At 48.1% G+C, this 26,320-nt stretch overlaps 1 protein-coding gene across 6 annotated transcripts in view; it reads left to right on the top strand.

Moving 5' to 3' along the window:
* Chst15 (carbohydrate sulfotransferase 15) overlaps positions 1-26,320 on the top strand; it is an 82,767-nt gene that overhangs the window by 18,310 nt on the left and 38,137 nt on the right. The gene's annotated exons all lie outside the window — the stretch shown is intronic.

The following is a 26,320-nucleotide window of genomic DNA, read 5'->3' as shown; positions in this document are numbered from 1 at the left end:
TGAGGGATAAGCCTTGGCTCATAAATTTCCTCCATGGCCTCTCTTCAGTGCCTGTGAGATGGCCTGACTCCGGGGACCAGTGTCTAACCACATTAGTGCGATAAATTAAAGGGCCCAGTGTTGGCTAAATTGTCAGGCAGAGCAGTATGGGAGCTGGTCCTGAGATGGGAACTGTGATAAACAGGCTGCTGCTAGCTCTTCCCGAGAGAGGGATCATTCTGATCCACATTCTCAAGCACTCCTAGGAAGGTCCCAGCGATGATCCCAAGTCTGGGAGACAGAATGCAATTTTCTGAATGATTGCCATCATTATCTCTAAAGAATAGGAAGAGATTCCTGGGTATGTTTTCTCTCTCCATTCGACCCTCATTGTCGTTTTAATTCTCCTCCTCCTCCCCCTTCTCTTCCTCCTCCTCCTCCTTCTCTTCCTCCTCCTCCTCTTCCTCTTTCTCCTCCTCCTCCTCCTCCTTCACCATCTCCTCCTTCTCCTCCATCTTCCTTCTCCTTCTTCCTTTTCTTCCTCCTCCTCCTTCTGACAGTGTCTTATATATTTTGGGCTATCCTTAAACTAAATACGTAGCTAAGGATGACCTTGAATTTCTGATCTTTCTGTATTTACCCGTGAGTGCTGGGATTGCAGATATGCACCTATAAAACACACGAGCAAAGCAACTTGTGAAATAAAGCATTTAATTTGATGTTAGAATCCATGATGGTGGAGCAAGGGCCTAATGGCAGGAAGAGCTGAGAGTTCACATCTTGATCTACAGGTAGGCGGTAGAGAAAGCGACACACTGGGCGTATCGCTCGTCTTTTGAAACCTCAAAGCCTGACCCCAGTGGCACACCTGCTCCAACAAGGCCACATCTTCCATCCCTTTTCAAACAGTGCCATCAACTGGGGACAAAGTTTTAAAATATATAAGTCTATGGGGGTCATTCTCATTCCAAGCTGAGCTGCATCTCAGCTTTCATTATTAATCTCTATGAAACTCTAGACTGGCAATGTCATTTACAGGCTCCAGTGCAACATGGTGATATGAGTCCCGTATTAAAAAATTAAGAACTTTAGACTGGGGCCAGCAGAGCGTGAAATCAAGTGTGCAGAGGGTTTGAGCATGGGTTGGCTTTGAGCATGTGGAAGTGCTGAGTTCCTGTCCATCCAGCCGGCCCTGGAAACCTGCATGCCACTGAAGCTGGTACCCGATGTAGGCCATGCAGAGAGAGTCAGCCTGTACATGTCCAGACGGCAGAGGTGTGCTGTATTACCAGTACAGACCTCTGAGGAGGCTGGCTGGGTATCTATCTGGGGACACGGGTGTCTGTCTGGGGATACTCTTAGGGAATGCTTGAGGAACTGAAGTGACACATCATGATTTTTCTAATCAGAGCTGGGGTTTCATGCGACACTCAGATTCCATGCATCAAGACTCTGGAGTAATTAACCCTGGGTTATTCAGAATGAACAGCGGCACGGACCTAGATACCTAATGAAGCTCACAGTCTTCACAGCTCTGCCTTGAGAAGACAAAATATGAATATGCATTTCTTCTAGAGTGTGTGTGTGTGTGTGTGTGTGTGTGTGAGTGTGTGAATCCTTGTGCCCTGCATGATGAAAACAGGCTGACAAACTGTGTGTGTTTATCCAGTGCTGCGAATGGCTACCCTGAGCTTCTCTTTCTAGCTTTTTGCTTCTGTGTCTCAGTCCCAAGAGGGGAAGTTGATCTCCTCTTTCTTCTTGGCTTCTTCCCTCTGATATTTTCTGCTTGGGCTCTGCCCTCTGTAGCTGAGTGGAATGTTCTTGGAGAGAACCTATGATCTCAAAGGCCACCACAGGTCACCCTGGTTACTGTGAAGAATGCCACCCTGTGAAGTCAGGGGGCTCCCGAGGGGGACAGTGCATTTTGGAGAAGAAAGGAGCTATGGAGGGTGTCTCCCCTCTGGAGCAAGTGGCTGCAGAGCTTGGAAGGAACCTATCCACCTCTTGTCAAGGCTTCATTCTCTTTCAGCACGAGGATCCAGGTGTGGTAGGCTGGTCCAAGGTGTGGTAGGTGCCCTGTTCTTCTTGGAAACTAAAAGAAACAGAGCAGTGTCAAGGGGTGTCTCCCAGCCTAGGGCAGCTCGGACTTTAAAGGATTTTCAGTTGGAAACAGGAATCTTGAACAAGGATTAAAATTACCTAAACATTGATTGGGGGAACTGAGGGTCTCAGAGTTACACAGGGAGGGCTACCCATATACCTCACTTCTTCAGAGCTGGGTCACAGGGTAGTGATGCATATGGCCTCCATGGTCACCACCTTTTGTCCTCAGTTTGTACCGAGGCTACTGGGCTTGTGAATCCCCAGCCGGCCAGGATTCTGCTCTCACTCTGCATTCTCACAAGTTGGTAAATCTGAATGGAGCTATGACTCTTGAAAGAAACTGGCTGTCTTTTATGCCTCCCGGCTACGGGGAGGAAGCGTGGCGGGCAGCCAGGTGTGCTGCGGTGTAACAGGGGTAGGTCGGCTATACCTGCTTGTCTGGAAATAGATCCTCATGGGCCGTAGAGCACCGAACCTGTGTTTAACATAGTCACTGAATAAACAAACACAGAGCTTATGTGTTCAGGAGAAAGCTGGTTTTGTTTATTTTTCCTGTTAAGACCGCCACAATCACTGTTTTGACTTTAAAAAGGAGAATAATAGGATTAAAAATCCGTGATACTCTTATTACCTGACACGAGAGTCTGTTATACTTGGATAAGTCTGGTTTAAAGATATTGGAGAAAAATTATCTTAATTGGCAAATTAAAAACAAAAAAAAGGAGAATGAGGGAAACAGGAAAGCTAAATTCTGTCCTCTGCGAAGCCTCAGCAGCTTCTGAGTGGGGCAGGGTCCCTTCTGTTGTGTTTGCCCACTGTGTCCGGAGCCTGCTGCAATGGTACTCAGTAGCACCTGTCAATGAATGAAAGAACCAGGTAGTAGATTCCTGTTAGTGCCTTGGACTCAGCGTCCTGGACAGTGTCCTCAGATGGGAGCAAGCTGTGGAGATAAAAGAAAAAGCAAACGATGGTGTTTGGTCACTGTGACCCGTGTTTGTCATAGCTCAACCTACGTCAGTTTCTTCAGCTCGCAGGGTAGGTGGCATGATACCTGATTACAGAGGTGCACACCTGGGTCCTGCCTTCATGAAGTTGCTTAGAGCCTTGAAGGGAACCAAGCGAGCTTCTGGTTTCAATAGCAGCTAGGGGAGACTGCTGAGTGGTATGTTAGTGACATGAGCCTACTCCAGGGAGGGTGGTGGGTAGCGTTCCAGAGCTCCAGACTGTGGGGGAGGAAATGTGGAGGGGAGCCTAGGGCACTAAAGCCCTGAACCCAGAGGCAAGGGGATAGAAGGACCTGGAAGATTCCCTGAAGACAAGTCTACAGGGATTCTGTGACCATGGTCTTGTTATTGGTATCAGGGGACCATCAGGGAAGAGGTCACCCAAATGTCAACATGGCTGATGGACCTGTGGCTCTCTTCCTAAGTTTTAGAATATGCTAGAAACCTGTTCCTGGGGACTGGATTGATTTTTTTCCCCCATTAATGGACCATTTTACTTATAGCTAAAAAATGATTTATTTATTTATTTATTTACTTACTTACTTACTTGTTTATTTATTATTTCACATATCTACCTAAGACTTTTTCCCTGACTGTGTGCCCCTGTCTGTCAGTAGCCACTGAGTGGTTGAGCAAGGCTTAACTTGCTGGCTGTCTTCACTAGAGAGGAACCATTTAAGACCTTGGCACTTGGAGGTCATTAGCCATCTGACTGCCTGCCGGATCATAAAATATAGCCCCAAGTGCTTATAAATGCCGTTAGCCACTTAGAAATGTATGTAGAGTGGAAGTTCGGTTTGGCACCTCTGAAAGGAAATGGTATTGATCTGATGGAAGAACACTCACCTTCCTGGTGAAGGTGTGTGAGGACTAGGCTGTTAGACAAAGGCCCATGGGATCTTCTCCACCCCATTGACAGAAACTTAACTCTACCCATTAAACTAATGTTATGAACTGTTTCTTCTTTCTTCCTTTCTTTCTTCCTTCCTTCCTTCCTTCCTTCCTTCCTTCCTTCCTTCCTTCCTTCCTTTCTTTCTTTCTTTCTTTCTTTCTTTCTTTCTTTCTTTCTTTCTTTCTTTCTTTCTTTCTTTCTTTCTTTTGCCTCATGTGGCCCAGGCTGGCCTTGAACTCCTAATCCTGCAGTTCCCTCCTGTGCTCTGAGATTATAGCCATGATTTATGGACTGTTTTTAAAACTGGAGTACAACTTACATCAAAAAATATACGCCATAAGTATAGAGCCTGAAGGATGGTAACAAACAGCTCCCCCGTGGACAACCAGCAGGAATGAGTAACAACCTAGAAGTCCTGACCCTGCCATAAAGGTCACTAGCCACCTCCCCACCCCACCCATGGGAAACCTCTTGCCTCACCTCCACAGCCTTGATCTTTTTTTTGGCTTGGATCTTGGACTTCATGACAGAGGAATCATGCAGGATATTTTCCTTCATGTTTGGTCTCTTTTGTTCAACACCTGCTTTTATGAGATTCTTCCCTGTTGTTGCTTGTTCATTTTTGTAGTTGGGTTGCATTCATCCACTCCACTGTGGGCTGACACTGCGAGACTTACAGTTGGAGCATTACAGACAGAACCCGGGCTGTTCCAGCTTGTGTCTTTTGGTAAGCCTGGGAGGTGTCTCTGATGGGCACGCATGCAGGGGTGGATGGCTCGGCTGGGGATGAACTTGAGGGTGATTCTGCCAGCCCTTCAAGTGATCACAACAGGTCCCCCTGCAGTGTGTTACTCTCCTGAAAAATGAGGTAAGAGGCTGCATAAGGGAACGTGAGAGAGAGGACTCCCTCTGCGTCCTGCTCGAACTTCCCAGAGGATGACTACTGGATTGACGGATGAAGGAGAGGGTCCTTACGTTGGGACTGTGTAGTCTGTGTTGAAATTTGGGCCCTGGGGATTGGTCAGTCTCTGAGAAGGGGCTCACGACCAGCATTTTGGTCTTGGTGTTCTGGGCTATGTGCCTACAATGGAGTAAAGTCTCAGGGCTAATCTTTGAGATGGAAGTGTTTGATTTAGAAGCTAGCCTGGAGTTTGCCCTCCTGAGAGGGGAGTCTGGGGCTGCCGTGCACAATCACACAAGGTCTTCAGGAGATGGGAGGGGAAAGGAGTTGGAGCTGTTACACCTAGGCTGTTGCCTACCCTCATGACTGCAGCCATGTAGGTTCATCCACCGGGACAAGCATTGCACAGTCTTATGTTACGGCAGCTCAGGGAAGTGGCTTCCCAGTGCCTTCTGGTTGGCAGGCTTGCAAGGAGGGAGTGAGCCGTGTGACTCTGACCTCGCCTTCCAGGGCTCACAGCTCCAGCAGTCCCAACATTTCGGTGACGCTGGACATAACAGCCTGTCTACCTGCACCGTCTGTCTACTCTCATGACCCACCCTGGGACCAGGAAAGCCCAAGGAATGAGATCTTTATGATTCTTTTCACTTCTCCTAATTTCACTTAATTTAAATTTAAAAGTAGATTCTCACCTCCAGTGCTGAAAGATTATTTTAAAAGAGTATTTGGAGCAGCGTGGGCATATAACTCCATAAAAAAAGACATATGAGATAAGTACAGATCAGTTACTCTCAGGTCAGATGGGAATTTAGCACCCAGAATGGGACAAGCTGAAAATGAGCATTTTTTTCATTAACAACTTCTCTATGAAGATGTATGGAAATAGTGACATCTCGTAGATGGGGGCTTGAACAGCACATTGAAAACGAGCTTTTCCTGGGGCTCATGCTCAGAGCTGCTGTGAGGAGTGTCCTGTCTTCCAAGCCCAGCAGGGGGTTCAGAGTGGGGAGGAAATGCCTGTTTCCCATTGTCTCTGTCTCCTGGGTGTGGTGTTTGGGGATGACTACCCTTGAGGACCCCTGATTGCTCGTGTGGGTCTCTTGGGCTCTGGTTGGCTGTGGGAGTCCTGCCCATTGTGTCCATTGTCCAAAGGGGGAACTCTGGGAAAGTTGGGGCCTTGTTCTTCCTGCCACTTCTCCCCAGGTATCTTCCCACCTCTCGAGAATGCAACCTGCAGCCTGCCCCTCCACTCCACCCCCCCCCCCCCCAAGCTGGGTGTTTACTTTTGAGTCTTTGATGTGAAATGTTGTATGTGGAACTATATTTCTTAGGTCATTTTCATACCGGTACACACTGTATGTTGAGCATATGCCCGTACCCCATACTTCCTTGTCTCACCTCTCTCCACTCTTAGTCCCTTCTGTTGCCCTAGACAGTTTTGAGTCTACTTCCATGTCATATAATCTATGGCATAGTTTACTTAATCTATATAAAAATCTAGGTATCACGTGAACGAGAACAGACATTATTTGTCACTCTGGGATTAGATTTGTTCACTTCATTGGCTCTTTGGTTTTTTTATTTACAGAGTTTCCCCAGCCATCCTAGTTACTTTCTCCTGAAGCATGGTGGCCATGTTACCATTTCCACGTGCCTTGGGGAAGCAGGCATGGCCACTTGTCCAAAGTCTTACGATTAGAGGGAGCAATAGCTGGACTTCAAATTTAGGGGAATACTCATTTGGCGTGACTTCTTGACCCTGGTATATTACGCATTAAATGCCCACTGATTTCTAAATCCTGACAGCTCAGTCCCTCAGGCAAGAAAGACTGAAGTCAGATATCAGGTTGTATGATAGAAAATCTGTATTCCTCCTCAAGAAGATTGGAGTCTGCTCTGGTGAGAACAAGCTGCCCACCTGGGCACGTGCCGTTTTCAGATTGGCCTCTGAGTGCATGTGTTCCCTACAGGGAGCTCGTGGAGGAGTGCGCTGCTCCAGTTTGTGCACCGGTGCCTGCCTCTCTGTGGAAAGCCAGCGATGTACGTTTCTAGTATCTGAAACTGTCAGCGTGGGTCCCCAGCCTTCTCCAGGCCACAGGCCCAGCATGGTGCTCTATCTACTGTGTCACCCTCTCAAGCTCGGTGACCTGATGTGTTGTCACAGTTAAGGCCAGGCCTTACCCCTTCTGAAATCCCTAGAGCTAGTCCTGATGGATTCTTCTGTATTACCCTGACATGGTGTCTCTGCTTCCAGTCCACTGTTCCTTGCTGCCAGTAGGGAGGGAGCCCGGAAAGTTTCTGGGATAAACTTGAACTTTGTAAGATTAGTGCTTCCTGGTTATGAGGCGCTAGTTTCTAAGAGGGCTAAGACTGCAGGATTCAGTTGAGCCTGAACTGTCTGTTGGGGACTCAATGGGATGTTGGAGTGTGGGCATTTACAGCTTGCATAGTAAGTGCAAAGCACAGACTAATGGTCCCCTTGAGCTGGCTTGGAGGTGGGATTGGAGGCTTATGCAGAGCCCAGGAGCGTCTGTGCTTCTGCATGGCAGAGGCTGGTGTTGAATCTTCCTCATCCTGTCCCACTGTGCCTGTGGCAGCACGTCCAGGGATACGTGCCCAGTAGGGCGTGCTCTGACACTCTGGCATGGATCATCTTGCTACACTTTCTTTGTGTACTCGGGGCCCAAAAAGCAGAACGTCCTAAAATAAAAAAGCCTTGTTTTTATCATTTTTAATTTGTCTTTTTTTATTAAAATCAAACACTTTAGAGCCATTCACAAGAAAAGGTCTCCTTTTAAAAGTAAACTTTTTTTTTCCTGATTTTTTCCCCCTATTTGAGAGCAGGGATATTAAGGTGGGCTGAAGAACTTTTTTTAAAAATATTTATTTATTTATTATGTATACAATATTCTGCCTGTGTGTATGCCTGCAGGCTAGAAGAGGGCACCAGACCCCATTACGAATGGTTGTGAGCCACCATGTGGTTGCTGGGAATTGAACTCAGGACCTTTGGAAGAGCAGGCAATGCTCTTAACCTCTGAGCCATCTCTCCAGCCCCTGAAGAACCTTTTTTTAAAAATGAGAGTGTAATGATACTTTTCACAGCTGACGTAGAAAGGACATGAAAATGGTTTTTACCTTTTCCTGCTTCGTATCTGAAGCATTCCAAGGAATCTGGTTTCTGGAAGAGACAAGAGAGAAGCCTGTCTCTATAACCTGCGTGTTATGGCCCAGACCAGACAATAGACACAACCCCATGTCACTAAATACAGACTGTAGAAATGGCGATGGGAATCGCGACAGTCACGGTAGCCTGGCAGTCGCAGGACACTGGGCTTCTCACTCAGCGCTTTCCACGGGTTGTGACAGTTTTGTCCTCGGCTTGAAACCCAGGCCAAGGCTTGTTTTCAAGCCTGAGAAGCAGACAGCTGAAGAGTTTTTCTCAGGCGGTTAACTTATAACTCAAAGCTTAAGGCATCGAACACTTTGGGAAAGAGACTGAAGTTTGCCGCTTTTCTCCCCGGATAGAGTTGTGTTTCCAAAGGGCCACAGAAGGCTGTGTCGAAGCACAGGAAGTGAAAAGAGACAACAAGGCAATGACTCAGATACTGAATGTCAAAACTCTCAGCACCTCTGCCTCAATTAGTGAAGTAACTGAAGCAAAAAAAAATGAACATATGGGCCATTCCACAGGCCATTCCGGGAATATCTGGCTCAAGTTCTCAACCTGAGGAGCAGGGGGGCCCAGAGGAAAATATAGGGGCTGGCAGAGCACTGGCTCCGTGTGGAGTGGTTTGTGTGCTGAGCAGTGGGGAGCAGAGGGACAAGGACACAGGTCCTCATCACTAACCTCATTTCAGCTCCTGAAGTTAAAATGGAGATGAAGGGGCTGGGAGCTGGCTTAGCGAATAAGACCACTTGCTGCAAAAGCACACAGAAGCCGGGGGTGCCTGTCCTATAACCCTAGCACTGAAGGGTGGGCCCAGGAGCAACTGGCCAGCCAGGCTCATGAGCAATGATTTTTGTGTTTAGTGATATGCTCTGTCTCAAACAGTTCCGTGGTTTTCCATAGAGGAAGACATTCAGTGTTCTCCTTGGGCCTCTGCATGGGTGTACGCACAGTATATACACACACACAGACACACACAGACACACACACACACACACACACACACACACACACACACAGTGGGATTGGGGACAAAAAACTAAAAAAAAAACCTCAAAAAACCAAAACAAGGATGGTAATGTCAAGTGGTATAATCCCAGAATGAAGAAGTGAAAGAAAGAAGGTTTGATGTTCAAAGTCACCCTTAACTACATAAGGAGTTTGAAACCAAGCTGAGACTCTGACTCTCTCTCTCTCTCTCTCTCTCTCTCTCTCTCTCTCTCTCTCTCTCTCTCTCTCTCTCTCTCTCTCACACACACACACACACACACACACACACACACACACACAATCAAAGCCTTGGCCTTTAGCAGGCTGTCATCTTGCTGCTCACCTGGGAGCTGTTAGCATTACTCAAGATTGTCCTGTAGTTACCCCTGCCCAGTGGCCTTGGCGACCACTTGGATTGCACAATCTTAGGACCCGGGACAGAGGCCTGCCCTTCTCTGCTTCCTTCCTTGGTGATGCTGATAACTGAGAAAATTGGGCTGAAGAAGTCTGAAATCTGCCTGTGATTTCAATAAATGATGTGAACAAAAATGATAGGCCAGGAACCATCCATAGAGAGAAACAGGCAAGCGCCTTATGCTATGTCTGAAAACGATTCCTCTACTTTCGTGATCTCCAGAGATGGTTCTAAGGAGCCTTGAAATATGCTGCGTATAACAGTCCTGATACCTCAGGCGTGTTCTTTGACGTGTGTTTGTGGAGTGTGGCATCTGGGAGTGCCTGGTTACCTGGGACTGGAGGCTGTGCTCACTGATGTTCTGAGAAGGCCAGCCAGTTACTTTGGGATCTACAGGTAGCCCTCTCCTCCTTCAGGTGCAAAGCCCCTTTGGGGTGGGTCAGAACCTAAGGGGATTATGCTAGAGACAGGCTAATGCATGGGACAAAAAAGGAGGCTGAGCCTGTGGCAGGCACTACACAGTCCTGGGGACACCAAAAGCCTGTTGTCTTAGAAAGACGTGGTAGGGTTGGGATTTGGTTGATGAGGGAGCAGTGTGGGGTACATGGAGAGAACAGGCTCTTAGCCCAGACCTACCCCTCCAGTATGGGGATGCTTGGCCTAAGTTGGGGTTCCCCTTCATGAAAGGGAGTGTGTCCGGATCTTTTATAAATTGTGAAATGAATGCTGTGGGCCTGTGTGGGGAGCAATATTTGAGTTCCATTCACGATCCTCTGCAGCAAGTGTTTGGATGTGAAAATCCCAGGAAAACTGTCAATCAAACTCTGTCTGGTGAGGTCATCTGCTGATTGTATTGATGGGAGTATGGGAGAGTGGAAACAATCCTGGTTTGAGAACATTGAGAAGGTCACTAGGATTGCTCTATGACAGTTTCATAAAAGGGGGAGTCGGGATGGTGAGGAGACAGGAGAAATCATGTCCTGAGGCAAGACAGAAGCAGCCATGGATGCTAGTCCCAGCCCTGCTGGGCTACTCCATGTCCCCCATTTCTCTCATCTGCACCTCCAACTCGTCCCATGCTTGACCTCAGCACTCTCTAGTAAGGACACCTCCAACTCTCCCCATGCTGGAGGGGAGTTCTGACCTCAGCCCTCTCTAGTAGGGACACCTCCAACTCTCCCCATGCTGGAGGGGAGTTCTGACATCAGCCCTCTCTAGTAGGGACACCTCCAACTCTCCCCATGCTGGAGGGGAGTTCTGACATCAGCCCTCTCTAGTAGGGACACCTCCAACTCCCACAACGCTGGAGGGGAGTTCTGACCTCAGCCCTCTCTAGTAGGGACACCTCCAACTCCCACAACGCTGGAGGGGAGTCCTGACCTCAGCCCTCTCTAGTAGGGACACCTCCAACTCCCCAAATGCTTGAGGAGAGTCCTCACCTCAGCCCTCTCTAGTAGGTTATCTACTGAACTCCAGGACTTGCCCCCATCGGCCCCAGCAGGTCCATTATGTAACCTGTCTTTTCGGAAGAGTAGAATTGAGAAAAGCAGCTGAGGGAGCCACAGCCCAGGAGAGAGACAGGAGAAGCAGGGTAATTAGGGGTTTTAGTCTCTGAATACTGGATGTTTTTGAAACACTTCCAAATTCCCTTTATGGGAAAGGAATGAAATGTCCACAAGGAGGAGGGGACCCCCCCCACCCCGCACACTTCTTTTGTCCTGAGCTCAGCACCTGGGATTTTATAGCGTGTGGCTAAAAAAAAAATGGTGTGGTCTGAATACATTCAGAAAAATTTGCCTGACAGGGGTGTTAGAGCTGAAAATGGGGCAAAATAAAAGAAAATGGAGAAAACAGAACTTCTGCACAGAGATCAGAATCATAATTTACCAAGACATATCAGTCTGTTGTTTTCTGAAGCGTGAAAGCTAATTTAGAAGGGCAGAGAGGCGCACTGGGGTTGGCAGGAGTGCCAGGTCCTGGGGCCTTTACCCTCCCCTTGTTCACAGTCCCCTGCAGAATGGGGTGTGGGCATCAGAAGCTCTCAGGCCAGGGCCAGCCTCCCACACATCCCCATATTAGTGACAACATCCACCAGCAAGATACCAAAAAATGCATTTTCAGTGACAGACACTAATCCCAGAGAGGCAGAATTTAAAGTTCTATTTTAGATATAAAAATTGGAGCATTTATCAGAAATGTTTACTTGTGGCTGCATGGGGTTTTGATGCATGCTGATGTTTCCCGTGTCCTTTTCTGGTGTCCTTTCTTTGGGACACGTTACAAGTGAACAGAGGCTCTCCCCTCTGCGCCGAGCTCACCACCTAGTGATTAAGGCAGGTGCTATTAGACACCCGCAGGGATACCCAGCAGAAGGGGCTTGAGGGGCAAGGGAGTCAGGGAGAAGCTTTGGTTCAGGCTTGCAGCATGGACTGCAGTGATGGGCCAGTGGGAGCAGTGGTATTTGGAAAGAGGTACTGGCCGGAGGCTGAGGAAGGCACAGACTGGTACATAGAGGCAGACAGGACAAAAGATGGCTGTGGATAGGTGGACTTTGGTTTCTCCTTTAATTCTTCCCATGATGCAGTAACAGAGCAGCCAGTGACTCTGGGCACCACCCTGATGATGGAGGAAGGACTGGGGGCAGCTATTTCTCCAGGGCCACATGGTTGGTGTGGTTGCTGCCTCACCTTGGGTGTCCACTGCCCTGTAAGTACCACACAGCCCAAACACGCCTGCTCTGCTCATCTCAAGCACCCCGGACTCCAAGTCCAGTCTCATGTCAGCTTCTCAGCCTGCTGTGCTTTTGCAAGTGTATCATGCAGGCCCTTGACAGACATCGCTACTACCACTGAATTGACCAAGGACTGGGAACTGTTGGGTCAGATGTTTGTTTTTCAGACAGAGACCAGCAGCCACTTGGTAGGAAGTTAGTTGCAAGGTTCTTTCCCTTTTGACTCTTGCTTTCCAAGTCCAGGAGGAAGTCTGACCTCTGAGAATAAACCCTACTTCACAGGACAGGGGTGGGGGGTGTACATACCCAGGTCTCTGTGTGTGACTTTGCACTCTTCTGTAGTTAATTCTGAGGTTACAGATTTCTCATATCATACATCATTTGCTTTGTGGGAGTCTGTGCTTGAGCCAAGATGCACTGATTATTTTTTGAATAAGTGCTTTCTCCCCCCCCTTTTTTTTATTAACTTGTTTACATAGAGCTGAGGGCACAGCAGCTCTTGGGGCCAGCCAGCTGGCTTCATCTGCTTTGTTACAGTCTCCCCGTGTTCTCACCTGGCCTCACATAGCTGTGAGCGGCAGTGTCCTCCCAGCTAGTGATGTCCTTGACAGGCTGGTTGCAGACAGCCACAGACAGCCACGGTTCCAGTGTGTTGTAGCAGCACCTGGCAGACACCAGGATTCTTGGAGAGCATACCCTTGTCAGAACATCGGCGTTCACCTCCTCAGCTTCAGCTATGGAGACTTGGGGAGAAGTTAATGAAAACAAAACAAAAAAAAAAAACAAACAAAAAGCAAAATTCATGGTCGACCAGGAACTTTTAAATTGCTTGACTAATAACCATGGAGTGAGGTTCCCCTTCTGCTATAGACAGCATATCTGTGTTTAGTGTCTTGGGTCTATAAATAAATCCTTGGTTGACCTACTTTACAGACATTGGAAATGTAGATTCCAGGTTTGAGTCGAGGTTCCAGAAATTGGGTCTGGTGGGCCCAGTGTTCTGGGGTTCCTGTGTTGACTTTGATGCACTTGAGGGTGAGGGGGCTCTCTGTATGGGCTTGTTCGCACCATGCTAGTCTTCTGCCTTAAGAATTCTGGCATCATTCAGGGATGGCTGGGGCTTCTGTCATCAGACCAATCCTATTGCTGGCTGAAATCTTTGCAGACCTAGGGAAAGGAGAAAGCCATGAGAGGATGGGGGAGGTGGTCACGGCAGGGATTTTCAAACTCTGGTGGCATCAAGGAAGCATTTTGCTTGGATGATCCCATTAATCCTCCAGCATTTCCTGCTGCAATTTTCTCTATGCTGGAGGGAAGCAAACAAGCCCAGAATTGTAAAGCATTTGGCCTGGGGACACACAGCCAGGAAGAGATGGATGCTGTCCAGAAGTGGGCTGTGTTAGTACTTCTCGGTTTTGGAGCCTCATTTTTTTTTTTTGTTAAGACTTACCTCCACATTTCTCTTTACACCAGAGTGTACCTACCTGTCCGTCTCATGGCCCATGCAGTCACATGGAGCCACATCCAAGGACATCTCTGTTCACATGAATGAGTAACTCACAAAACAACGTCTTCCAGAGCCATATTGGGCTTCTGCTTTTGACTTGTGTGCGTATTCATAAAGATCTACACCCACTCTGGGGAGTTCTGTGGTCTGCTGTTGGGTGTCCCATCATTGTGACAGAGAAGGCAAGAGACAGCGTCCTTCCTGGGATGGTCCTCAAGTGCATCATTCTCATTCAAATGGGAATTCAACTGATGATGATGATGATGATGATGGTGGTGGTGGTGGTGGTGGCAATGGCAATAACAACAGGAAGGACACTGGTTGAGCCTCATGCTGTGGCTAGTGGGGGAATGTTAATAATTCAAAGATACTTGAGAAATGAGGGGTTAAAGTAAATCTGGGTGGTAACTCCTCTTCTGCTGTTCTTTGCACCCAACCCTTTACCTTGATCATCCTTAGCCTCAGGCCTCATCTCCATCCCTTGTTTACCTGTCGGATGAGGACAGCAAGGAGTACATGTATTTAAGTGCAAGGGGGGAAGTTGAAGCCAAGGGCGTGTTCCAGCCTGTTTCTCTTTGTCCCTGCTCTGTTGCTTAATGTTCATTATTTCTTTACTGCTATGGTAGCTGCAAGAGGAAAACTTGATCTAAGTGAACATCAAAGCCAGATGGAGCTGTGCAAGTGTGAGGCCAAGTGCCCCAAGCTCCACCCTCAGTCACTCCTGGAAACCGATTGATAGGGGATATATGCATCTCCATGCTCAACGGAGAGAGGGCCAGCTGGGGCTTCTGCTGTGTCTAGATCTGCCTCCTGCCGTGACATTTTTAGAGTAGGCTCTGCCCAAGGCCTCTGATTCCCTTCCTTCGGTACTACAGAGTGGCCACACTCTACCTGGACCGTTGTGAGTGGTCAGTAGATGAGGATTTCGGTGGGTCCTTGGCATAGGACTAGACAGCACCTACCAGGCGGCCCTCCACGGTACTCCAACAGTGAACTCCAACAGTAGCATGACCTCTCATTTTACCATGTACTTGGCTACCACTTAGTTTTAAAATGATGATAAAATTTAAATATTCTAAACATGGACTCTTGCACTTGTGATGCAGGTGCCTCGTACCCTCAGGTGCGTGCAGCCCCTCGTATTTTAGAGGTCTCCAGTGGCCACACTTGCTTGCCTCTGTCCACACCTGGTAAGGGCTGGTCTGCTGGGGATTGGTCATGCATGCTACGTCCAGCTTCACCTTGGAAAACCATCTGGAAGACACTGTCAGATGGGTTGCATGCTCTTTCTGTCAAGAAGAAAGGGGTCCCACTGAAGTATTTCAGGAGGTTCTCCCCACTCAAGGGTTAACCAGACTCTTCTTTTGCTTATTGTTGAAAATAAAACAATATTTAAAAGTATTCAGATCAGGGAGGCCATCTGGTGGGGAGCTCACAGCTGCTCCCCTTTCAATTGTGCCGCCTCTAATTTATTCATTTCAGAGCTCGGCTGTACATTTGCGAGATCATTATTCGCATTCTGTGCTCAGTGTGTGAGTTCTGTTCTATGAGAGACCTGTGAAGGACATCTGGGCTAGTCCTTCCTGCTACTCAGGGTCTTCTCTCCTCTTCCCAGAGTCTGGCAGAGTGGACAAGGAGGATCTAGGGATGGAAAGGTGGACAGAGTCATCTATTTCCTTTGTGGGCTCTCTCTCTCTCTCTCTCTCTCTCTCTCTCTCTCTCTCTCTCTCTCTCTCTCTCTCTCTCTCTGTCTCTCCCCCTCCTTCTCTCCCTCTCCCTCCCTGGGCACATTCATTCCCCCCATTGTGTTGGGGGAAATGGTTGGAGGGTGACTACAAGCCACTGCTTAACTACTTTGTACTCCAGCCACACGAGAGCCCAAATCACCCTTGTCTGCAAGTGTGTCACTCTCCCCAGTAGTTACAGTTTGGGGCTGCACGTGCTGGGAACCTCACAGCGAGCCAAGAAGAATAATAACTGGCTCTCAAACACCTGAATTCTTGAGAATATTGGGCCTGTTCGGCAACGTGACGCCTTCCATTTTGTTTTTTAGAAGAGGATGCCGGTCCCCGTGATGAGGGAGTTTGTCTGCAGTCACATGACTACTGCAATGTTGTGGTTGGTGCCCAGGTGCAGATTCTTGGGTCCTTAGCCGCCTCGTCTTCAGGCCCATGTTCTCTCCTATCTCTGCAAGTCACACCAAGCAGGAAGTATATGGCATGAAAGTCATAGTCGAGCCACCTGGACAGTGGGGATAGCGGTTTCACCTCTTGCCTCTAATAGTATCAGAACACCGAAACCTAAACATCCACATCAACCCGAGGTTGGTATATTGACACAGGTCGGTGTCCACTGGGGTTGCTCTTGTCACCAAGCTGCAGAAGCCCTGTTCTGGAGCATTTCTAGGAACTCAGTGGAGCATCCTGGAGTTTTCTCCTGTGACTAAGGTGGGAGTATTTACTGAGTACCCATCCAGTGGGAGGCCCGTGCTCTTCAGAGGTGAGCATCGCTAGCCCTGTGCTTCTGTGCAGCTCACAGTCTAGCCTGGCTGCCTTGCCTTAGTGGTCTCAAATCCAGACTGGCCAATCAGGTGTTGGCTGACATGCCACCCTGCCAGCCTCTGTTGGTGGCAGCGTCATCGAGTGGTAAAGGTCAAAGGTCTCAGACTTTCCAGTCAAAGAGACCTGTGGTTTTCTAATCACAGTCTGTTACTCCATTCAGGGGACAACCTAGGGTAACCAAGCTTCACGCATTGCTACAGGGCCTGCTCACCAAAATAGCTCTAGGGAACATAGCCACTGGCTAACTGTGTGGCTCTGGGTATGTGTTTAACCCTGCTGTGCCTCAGTTTTCCACGCGGACTTTGAGGATCTGCGTGCTGGCCTTGGAGAGTTAAGAATGGTTGGAGCCGGGTGGTGGAGGCACACGCCTTTAACCCCAGCACTCGGGAGGCAGAGGCAGGTGGATCTCTGTGAGTTCGAGGTCAGCCTGGTCTACAAGAGCTAGTTCCAGGCCAGGCTCCAAAGCTACAGAGAAAACCTGTCTCAACCACCCCCTCTCCCGCCAAAAAAAAGAATGGTTATATGTGCCCTTCCACACATGACTGACCCTGTACCAGTATTTGTTTCTTTCTTTCACTGTTTCTGGGCTCCTTGGGAACACTGAGTCTACATGCTCCCCTGGGAGTTGTGTCCAAAGGCCACACAGTCCCTATGTTCCCCAGAGCTATTTTGGTGGGCAGGCTCCAAAGCAAAGCACGAAGCTCGGGTTCTTTAGGTTGCGTCTGAGTGGAATGCCGCAGACAGTTTACTAGCCCGACTTGAGTGGAAGATCTAGTGCCCCGATGATTTGAATTACCACTCGAAATAATAGAATGAGTGCTCGAAAATTGTCGACCTCCAGACACGCTGGGCTCAGAAACAGAAAATTGCCTGTAATGTCACACAGACCTTTAGAGTTCTTTCTGCATGTGGAGATCACCCGGTGGCACCTGCCGTGTGAGCATATTGGAAGCCCCTTGCCCACTACGCCTTTGTGAAGCAAACCTGATATGTCACGACTATTGACGAGACGGGGCATCTGGCTGCCTTTGGCTTGGTCGGAGCTGGAACAGATGGACGGACCCACCCACCCACCTGTCCCTGCTGTCAGGGACTGTGGCTCTAGGCATTGTCACTGTTGTTAGTGTGTCTCCAGCCCCTAAGCCAAGGTGTGTCTTTTGCAGTTTGCCAGGCACGAGGTGGGGGGTAGGGCTATTCCCATAATGGGGCTGAACCGTTCTAGCAGGCAGGTGATCATGTTTCTGGAGTCCCTGGAGTCTGCTCTAGTGTTAGCTGGATACTCCTGAGCTCTGGACTGTGTGGCCCCCACATTCATAGCCCCAGCAAATTCAGGCTTTGAGCATGGTGCAAGTAGTTGATACCTCGTGATGAACAAACGGGACTGGGGTGGGAAGGGTGGTCTGCTCTTGGGAGAAAACGCGTGGTGAAGCTTTAAGAATGGTTCTGTGGAAATTGATAAAGCGAGAGCTGTGCTGGCTTTTAACATTTACTGTAAACTAGTGACTGAGCAGTCGCAAAAGGCAGAAGTGATGATGGCAGGTATTTGTTAAAGAGAAATTAATTTCTGAAAGTGTTAAAGCTCAAAGGGGAAGTCCCCAGTCCATGGCTCTCATATGGGAAAGATAAGGGCCAGAGAGAGGCCACAGTTCATAATGATGACTCCCAGTATTTGAGTCCGGTTTGAGAGATGGAGGGAGTTTTGCTCAGAACCCTCGCTACCCAGCAGCTCCCTGCCATTCTGGGAGGGTACTTACTTTAGACTTTCAAGTTTCGAAACACAGCCCTCCTTCGAAACACACAAGGAAGTCCTACTGGGTACTCAGCCTCGAGAGCATTCCTACATCATGGCCCGTCTCACGGATCCTGGCCTGTTACCTGCAGGAGTGAGAAGGGACTTGTATAGGTGGGTTCCTGGACCTGTCTGCTTTGCAAGGTCATTTTTGTGTTTCTGTGGTCTCAGATGTGCCGGTGCACCCAGCCCTGCCTCTTCCTCCTCCTTCAGCCAGCACCTGGTCCAGGCTTCTTGACTTCCTGTGGCTCCAGGCTTCTCTGTGCAGGACATGTGACACGTGGCACCAGACTCTGAGCCAACAAGGCATCCAGAGAAAGTTTGACAATGTCCTACTTCATCTCCTTCTCTTTGGGTAGTGCCTTCCTCCCCTCTCTATGCAGAGCCCCTGTGAGACAGAGAAGCTGATCTTTAGGCAGACTCTTGAAGGGACCAGGAAAGAGAGGAGCGATGGGCCTGGCTGAGCTGCTGACCACTTGAGGCTAAGCTAGATAATAGCCTGAAATCAGGGTGGCCCTCTGTGGAGGTTCATACAGTGAAGGTGGGGTGCCAGTCCCTCGACTCTCTTACTGTGTCTGTCTCTTATGAGCTACGTGTTCTTGGGAAGCAAAAAACCATGCTGCACCTGTTCCCTTGACAGAAGACAAGGCTGGATGAGCAGGTGCCTATAGGCTTGTACTGCCTGGCCGATAACTCTGGAGTGCATGGGTTTATCTACACTCTGAGTATGCCCACTCTTGTCTTCAGGATATAGTAGAGATTTCCCATTGCAAATGACCCTTCAGGAGAAGTTCTAGGTGTCCCCTGTGGGCTTCTCTCTGTTACAGCACTCTTCCTAGTTTTCTCCAAACATTTAGGGGCAGGCACGATTGTGGAAATTGGGCTCTGCCATCTGCCTCTTCTTGGAATTTGTGACCGCACATTGGATGCGGATGGTGAAGTTGGACATGTAGGCATAGAATTATAAGGGTGTTGAAAGCAGAAAGCAGGTAGCCCTGGAGTGAGGGCTTGAGGCTTTATCCAGTGATGCAAAGACGGTATTTTTACTTACGGAAGTTTGCTGTGTGCCAGCTGTAGATTAAGCAAAAACTCCCGTGCTAAGTGTGATACACACTTGGGGCCAGGCAGGAAGAGCCTGATGACCGTGGTCAGGGAATACTTGCAGACGAAGCACTGATAAGAGACTCCAGGCACCAGGAAAGATGAAATTTGGCAAGGAACCTATCAGGGTCAGATTACGGCAAGGGCTTGCTAGGGGGAGAGGACACAGTGATAAATGGCAATAACCTCAAAGAGGCTCGATGGAAGGGCTGTACATCCTGTTGGGGAGTGGGGTCAGTTGTCCAGGTAACTGAAACAAAATACACAGATTTGCCGGAAGCTAGTTAGGTGTGTGGGGGCAGTTGTGGCCTAACATGGGAAGAGCTTCCTTCTGGTTTTCAGCATTGTTGTGGCATTACCTCCTTCTGGTGCTGGGGGGAAAAAGGCTTTCAGAGCAAGGGTCGACTCCATGATTAGCTGCATCCCTGGTGGGCTGCTTTGGCTGTATTGTGTTCTCCTAAGCTTTAATCAGACGCCGGCTCTGTGCAGCTCATAACACACAGTTGTTGCTGCTGATCTTCGTAGCCCTGACGGCTCATAACCTGTAGCACCATGTTGGTTAGCTTTTACTACGTAATGAGAAACTTAGAACATGGTTTCTGGATGGGTGGCTGGGTCAGTTGGGTTCCAACTCTTCTGTGTTGTCCTGGGCTCTGTTTCATGTGTTTGCCATCCTTCTATTGACTCAACCATGTTCTTCTTGTGACGACAGCAAAGATGCCAGTGGGTTGAATAGGCACACCCTGTGCCTTTTCAGCAGGGCTTAAGACTGGCATGTGGTCTCTTCTACCTCATTCTGTTGACTAAAGTAGGCCACCTGGCTCAAGTTGAAGGGTAAGGAAATAGTCTGCTCCTTTACTGTAAAGTGCAAAGTCAGTCACGTGGCATGAGTGTGACTACAGGGAGGAATAATGAATAGGGCCAAGTAATACAATCTGTCCTAAGTAATATTTATGAATAATAATTAGAATCAATGCTACTGTGGGCCAGCATTATGTGTATGCGATATTCACTAACGTCTGTTGTTTATGATGGGTCACCCTCATAAGTATGTTGCAAACGTTAGTTCACTTGATGCTCACGGCAGTGGTAGTCTATAGGTCCCTTGATTGGCCTCACTTCTTATTCAAGAAAACAGGGAGGAGAGAGGTTTAATGTCCTGTCAAGGTCAAACCCAAGCAATTTGGCCCCAACATTCAGGCTCTTAACTCCAAATCTGTGGGTGGTCTATGCCTGACCGTCTGCCATTTGAAAATGCAGAGGCCCAGGTAAGTCACTTGTCTGATGTCCCTTGGTAGACAAGAGCTTGGAATCCTTATTCACCAGATCACAATGTGTTTTCTACAATGCTAAAGGATGCTGGATGTCAAGGCGAGGAGCGAATCCGTTCTGTTAATTGACTGTAAAACTTCAGGTGTAAGATTGACACTGGAGCCTGAGAGATGGCTTAATTGGTCAAGCACTTGCTGTACAAAATAAGGGCCTGTGCTTACACGCATAGCATGCATGTGGAGGATACCTGGGCCTTGTATGCCAACTAGTCTAACTAAATTGGTGGGCTCCAGGGTGAGGGAGAGACGCTATCTCAAGAAATAATGAGGAGAGCAATTGATGATGACATCTGTTGCCAACACACACACACACACACAAAGGGAGGGAAGAAGAGAGGGAGAGAGAGAGAGAGAGAGAGAGAGAGAGAGAGAGAGAGAGAGAGAGAGAGAGACTTTATTGTTTGTACAGAACTCTGTCAGCCTTCCTTTTGGTCTTGCCAGTCTCTTCATATCTTTGGGCTGACTCAAAAAAATTCCTTCCTTCACTTACTGACTAATATTCCTTGATAAAAAAAGAGTATTTTCATATACAAAGCCCAAAGAGAGATGTCAGCATTTAGACATACTAACCGGAAGAAGGCTTTGTGTTTTAGGAAAAGGTTAATTAAGACCCCTCAAAAAATTTCCCCTTAAAACATAAAAGTAAAATCATGTAATTAGCTATTTTCCCCCTCTCCCCCCAGAGGGCAGACATGAATGTTTTGGCTAAATGAAGCTATTTATTGAGGCCCATCCAGGTCTCCTTTGAAGTTTCATACATCTTTCTTTTGCTCTATCAGCTTCTAGCTACAATAATTTAATAAGTTTTTCCTAGGGTGAAATTGGATGCCCTTTATCGATCTTTCACTGAGGGGCATTCAATTACTTAATCTAAAGTGGTATTTCTGGGTCTCTCAATTACAATTTTGTTATAAATGGTCTGCTAATGATGCCTGGGGTACATAGGTTAATAGGGGGCATCCAAGCAAAGGCTGGGTAATTGAATGCTTTCTATTTGGGGACCAGTTATCTGATCTCATGGTAGCACTGGGTTCCCACACTTTTGGTCTGTATCCACGGGGCACAGCGTGGAGCTCTGCCTTGGAGGCGGCAGAGCTGTAATGTATCCCTGAGTACCCTGGTTTCCTACATGAATGAAAGCACCGAGAGCCCTGTCTAACCTGAGACGGTTGGCACCGAGCACCAGGCGAAGCGCAGGTGGAATGTCTTACCTGTTTCTGAAGGAAGAACACCTGAGTGTTAAGTTTCTGAGTGGCTGTTCCCTGGGATCACCTGTGGTGTATGGGAAACACCAGCGAAGGGAAGTGATAGCAATCTGTTCTCCTTCTCGTACAGGCACGTGAATTGGATCCCCCCTCCCCCATTGAGCTGTGTTATTTAATAGCTACACAGCTCATGGAGAGCCTTGGGAAAGAATATGTAGTGTGCCTCTCTTTATGCACTTGGGCCAATAGCACCCCTGATTCTAGACTTCAAGGCACATAGAATCCAATCCCTACTGCTCCCCTAATGTGGTTGCTACCTTCTACAAGCCAGCACAAGTTCCCAAGGATCTATCCACAGCTAGTTCTCAGGGGCTTTGATTTCCCCCCAGAGCGCCCCCCTCCCTTGCTTTCTCCATTTCCATGAAATTGGGCTTCTTCCTGTTCCTTAGGCTTCACACAGTGGCACCTCTAAGACAGGCTCCCCCTGGGGGAGATTGTGCCCCCAAGGGGACCTTTGCCTGTGTCTGGACCTTCTTTTTCTCGTCCTATCTCAGTACCTAGCAGTGGAGACTAAGAAAGCTGTTGAACACCTTGCGTATCCTACAGTGGGCGACAGCCTGTGCTGGGAGGAATTATCTAGGCCCTGCATTGTGGTACTGAACAGCGGCTTCTCATGGTTTCGCCGTTTGGGAAATTTGTGTCTCTTATTGGTGCCTGAGGTTATCGTGTGCACTGTGACTTCCTTTATGGCTCGATGCCCCTGGCAGCACCCCTACCCAAGGTGGAGTAAAAGCCAGCTCAGGTGGAGAGAGACCTCTGTCGAGGTCCTCTCTGCACCTTTCCTGTCCACCCAGGGAATGGCTTGTCCAGAGGTAATGAAGGTTCACACCCTGCACTTGGGGCACCAGTCACAGGATGGGTCTTATTCAACTTTATTGAGATGTAGTTCACAAACGATAGAGTGTCTGTATGGCTTTGGTAAACCACAACAAACAATAACAACAAAAACACAAAAAACAATCCTTGTAAAAATAAGACAGTTTCATATCTTTTTCTTGAAGAAATGCTTACTGTCCCCTTCCTCCAGAAGGGTTACAATTCCAACCACTTCTTCAATTTTGTGACACCGTCCTGGAGTCTTGCCATCAAGGTCCGCACCCAACGCCTGGAGTCTGAGGGCTCATTCTCAAGAGATGGCTCGGCTTTCCATCTCAGTCATGAGTGGGGGTTCCCAACACCCACACTTGTCCGAATTGAACACAGCGGCAAATGTTCCCAGGGTTTCCCGAGTGGTTTCAGTAAGTCCCTGGAGGAATGCCTTGTTCTCCAGGAAGGGCCCCAGCAGGAGTTTATCAGGAGTATGTACTGGCCAGCAGGAACACAGCCAGTCAGGCACAGGGAAGAATACTCATGATGCCCGTCTTTGCCAGCCTCTGTGTGCTCATCAGTCCCGAAGCCCTCAGGTCCCTGTGGTTTTGAGTTTGGGCAGAGGTCTTAGTACATCGGGCAGATTTATTACATCATTTATCACCAGGAATTCGGTCTTCAGTTCGACTTCATCCTACCTGAAAATTTAAGTTTCTAAATGAGGCTTGGGCTTTTTGAGGACCACTCCCCATCCTGAAGCTCCTAGTGGCTCCTAGCGCCATTAGCTGTGTGCTGGGGCAGGGGGGACTGAGGCCAAATACCAACTATACATGTCTGTGCACATGTACCTACATGCTACATCTTATATTGACTTCTGGTCCCCACCCTAGGATGTACCCAGCACACAGTTGGCCTTCAGAAAGTGTGTACTGAATTAGTGAATGAATGAAATGAGAACACACTGTGTTATGGTATTTGGGGGAGTAGTCTCCCTGGTCCTTTAATGAGTAGGAAGCCTAGCTGGAGGTATGGCTGCTAGGTAGAGGAACACTGGGCATGTTGGAGCCTGTCCTCTGTCCCATCCACTCTCATTAACTTTATCAGCTTTCCCCATTCCTAAGCTTTATTTTATTTACTTTGCTTGAAATAAGATAGCTTAGCTCTTGGTTAGAAATGTTCTGCCCATTCTGTTGGATCCCAATGATGTACATTCTTGTTCTGTGGCTTCAAAGTCCATGTTTGGTTTTCTTTCTTTTAAACTAGCAGTAAGACAGAAGGGTGTGAACATCCTCCCACTGAGTCCCTGCTTGGAGCCTCATTTTAAACCCTGCCTTGGCCCTGTCTTTGACAAGTGAAAAAAATGTTTTCTTGGCTTCAGGGATGGAGTTCCCAAGTAGGGATCTTGCCCTTTTGTTTCTTTATTTAGAGGAATTGTTTGTACCAAGCAATGGGTCAGGGGTGACAGAGCAAGGCTGGAAGCAGAGGCTCCAAGTATGCTCTGCTAACTGCCCTAAGGGAGGAGAGGGACCCAGCTTGGTCCAGGGCATCTCCTCCCACGCTTCTCAAGTATGTTCCTCTGGCTGTCCCAGGCTCTGCCTGACTCTAGTCCCTTAGACTAGCACATCTCAATGTGACCTCCTTGTTATAGTGATAATTCCTTGACCAATGAGGTGAGAGTGTGTGTGTGTGTGTGTGTGTGTGTGTGTGTGTTTGTGTGTGTGTGTGTGTGTGTGTGTGAATTTGGGGCACATGCCATGGTATGTATGTGGTCAGATGACCTCACATATCATTCTTTGTCTCCCATGTTGTTTGAGGCAGTCTTTCTTGTTCACGGACACATATACCAGGCTAGTTAGCCTCCTAACTTCTGGCAATTCTCCTGCCTCTGTCTCCCATCTCCCACGAAACAGAGTCCGGGTTGAGGTGCCTGGCTTTGATGTGGATCCTGAGGATCTGAACTCAGGTTGTCATGCTCCCACAGCAAGTGAGTTATCCTTGGAGCCGTCCCCCAGGCCTACACAATGCAACTTTTGTTTATTATATTCCTGGCTGTGGATTCACAAAGGCTCATTTTCATATTAAGGTCCACAGAGTGCTGCTGTGGTGAGCTGTATAGAATCTGTCCAGCTCTCCGCTCCTCTAAATACTTAAGCACCAATGCTGGCAGCATGCAGGGCATTCTGTGGGTGGAAGAAACACCACTTGGTGCCAACATATTTCAAGAAAACACGGGCTTTGGATCCAAGTGACATGAAGGTTTCTACTGTAGGGTGGTGGCTGTTCAGATCTCTAGCCAATATGTAGAGTCTGTAATGAAGGCTTGGTTAATGCCACTTCTCTGGGGACAGAGGATTGCTTGAGGTGTATACTAGTACAATGGGATGTGAGCTCACCACCCTTAGGTAATTAAGGAGAAAGAATGTGGCTCAGATCTCCCATCTGGGACTGCGTATCACTTGCTTTTAAAACTCACTGGCAATTAAAGATGGCAGTGTGGCCAATGATGATGCTGTTATTCATGTTGTGAATTTCCTGGGTCCCCGAGCACATGTCAGGCCTATACAAATGCTTGACACACATTAATTAATGTCGCATCTTAAAAAAGTTACAAAGGCCAGGCGTTGGTGATGCACACCTTTAATACCAGCACTCGGGAAGCAGAGGCAGATGGATCTCTGTGAGTTTGAGACCAGCCTGGTTTATAAGAGCTAGTTGCAGGATAGGCTCCAAAGGTACAGAGAAACCCTGTCTCAAGAAACCAAAACAAATAAATAAGACACAAGGAAACACTGTTATTATTCTCATTTTACTGCTGAAGACCTGAGAACTCAGAGAGGTCTCACAGCCAGTTTTGGGGGTGGCGTCGTTTATGGCGGCTAGAAATCAAGTAAGGCTCTTTCATTAGTTCATCTGTTGCTCCTTTAATGGCATCTCCAAAGAAGTGTCTTTTGGGGAAAAAAATACACTTTACCGCCATGGCATTACGTTAATGGATTTTTAAGAATCGCATCTTCCCCGGATGATGAAAATGAAAAATGCCTTCAGGGTCCGAAGTGTTACGTGGCTCGGGGGAATCCTGTACATTGGATTTAATTGCTTAATAACTTGAAGTCAGATGGTTTTCTTTTTTTTTTTTTTATGTTATACACTTGACTGAAGAAGATGATCATTTCATTGTTGCTGAATTTTCATTAACTTTTGCTTCTGAAGCTGTGGGGGAGAGACGGAGAAGCTGTGAGGAGACAGGCTGCCTCCCCCTCCCCCCCCCCCCCCCCCGCTTTTCCTCGCCGTTCCCATCCCCCTCCTTACACGCCTCACGTTTATCATTGAGGTAAAAATGGTGTTTTGATTCATGCCTCAAATTGGAAATCACTGATGGTCCTGGATCGATCTCTCTCTCTCTCTCTCTCTCTCTCTCTCTCTCTCTCTCTCTCTCCTCTCTCTCAACTTGTCAAAAGCTACAGTTAAGTGGGAAGAGAAACCTCAATTGAGAAAACTCCTTCATCAGATTGGCCTGTGGGCATGTTTTTAGGGCAGTTTCTTGCTTAATGAATGACCTATGTGGCCCAGTTCACTGCGGGTGGTGCCACGCTTGGTCTGTTGGTCCTGGGTTGTGTAAGAAAGGAGGCTGAGCAAGCCACACAGAGCAAGCCAGGAAGCAGTGCTTTTTCCACGGCCTCTGCTTCAGTTCTTGCCCCCAAGTTCCTGCCTTGAGTTCCTGCCCGGATTTCTTTCAGTGATGGACTGTGATGGAGAAGGATAAGATGAAGTAATC

Source organism: Arvicola amphibius, chromosome 1, assembly GCF_903992535.2.
Source record: "Arvicola amphibius chromosome 1, mArvAmp1.2, whole genome shotgun sequence".
Taxonomy (NCBI): Eukaryota; Metazoa; Chordata; class Mammalia; order Rodentia; family Cricetidae; genus Arvicola; species Arvicola amphibius.
The sequence above is the reverse complement of the archived record's forward strand: the minus strand, read 5'-3'. Positions and strand labels throughout refer to the sequence as shown.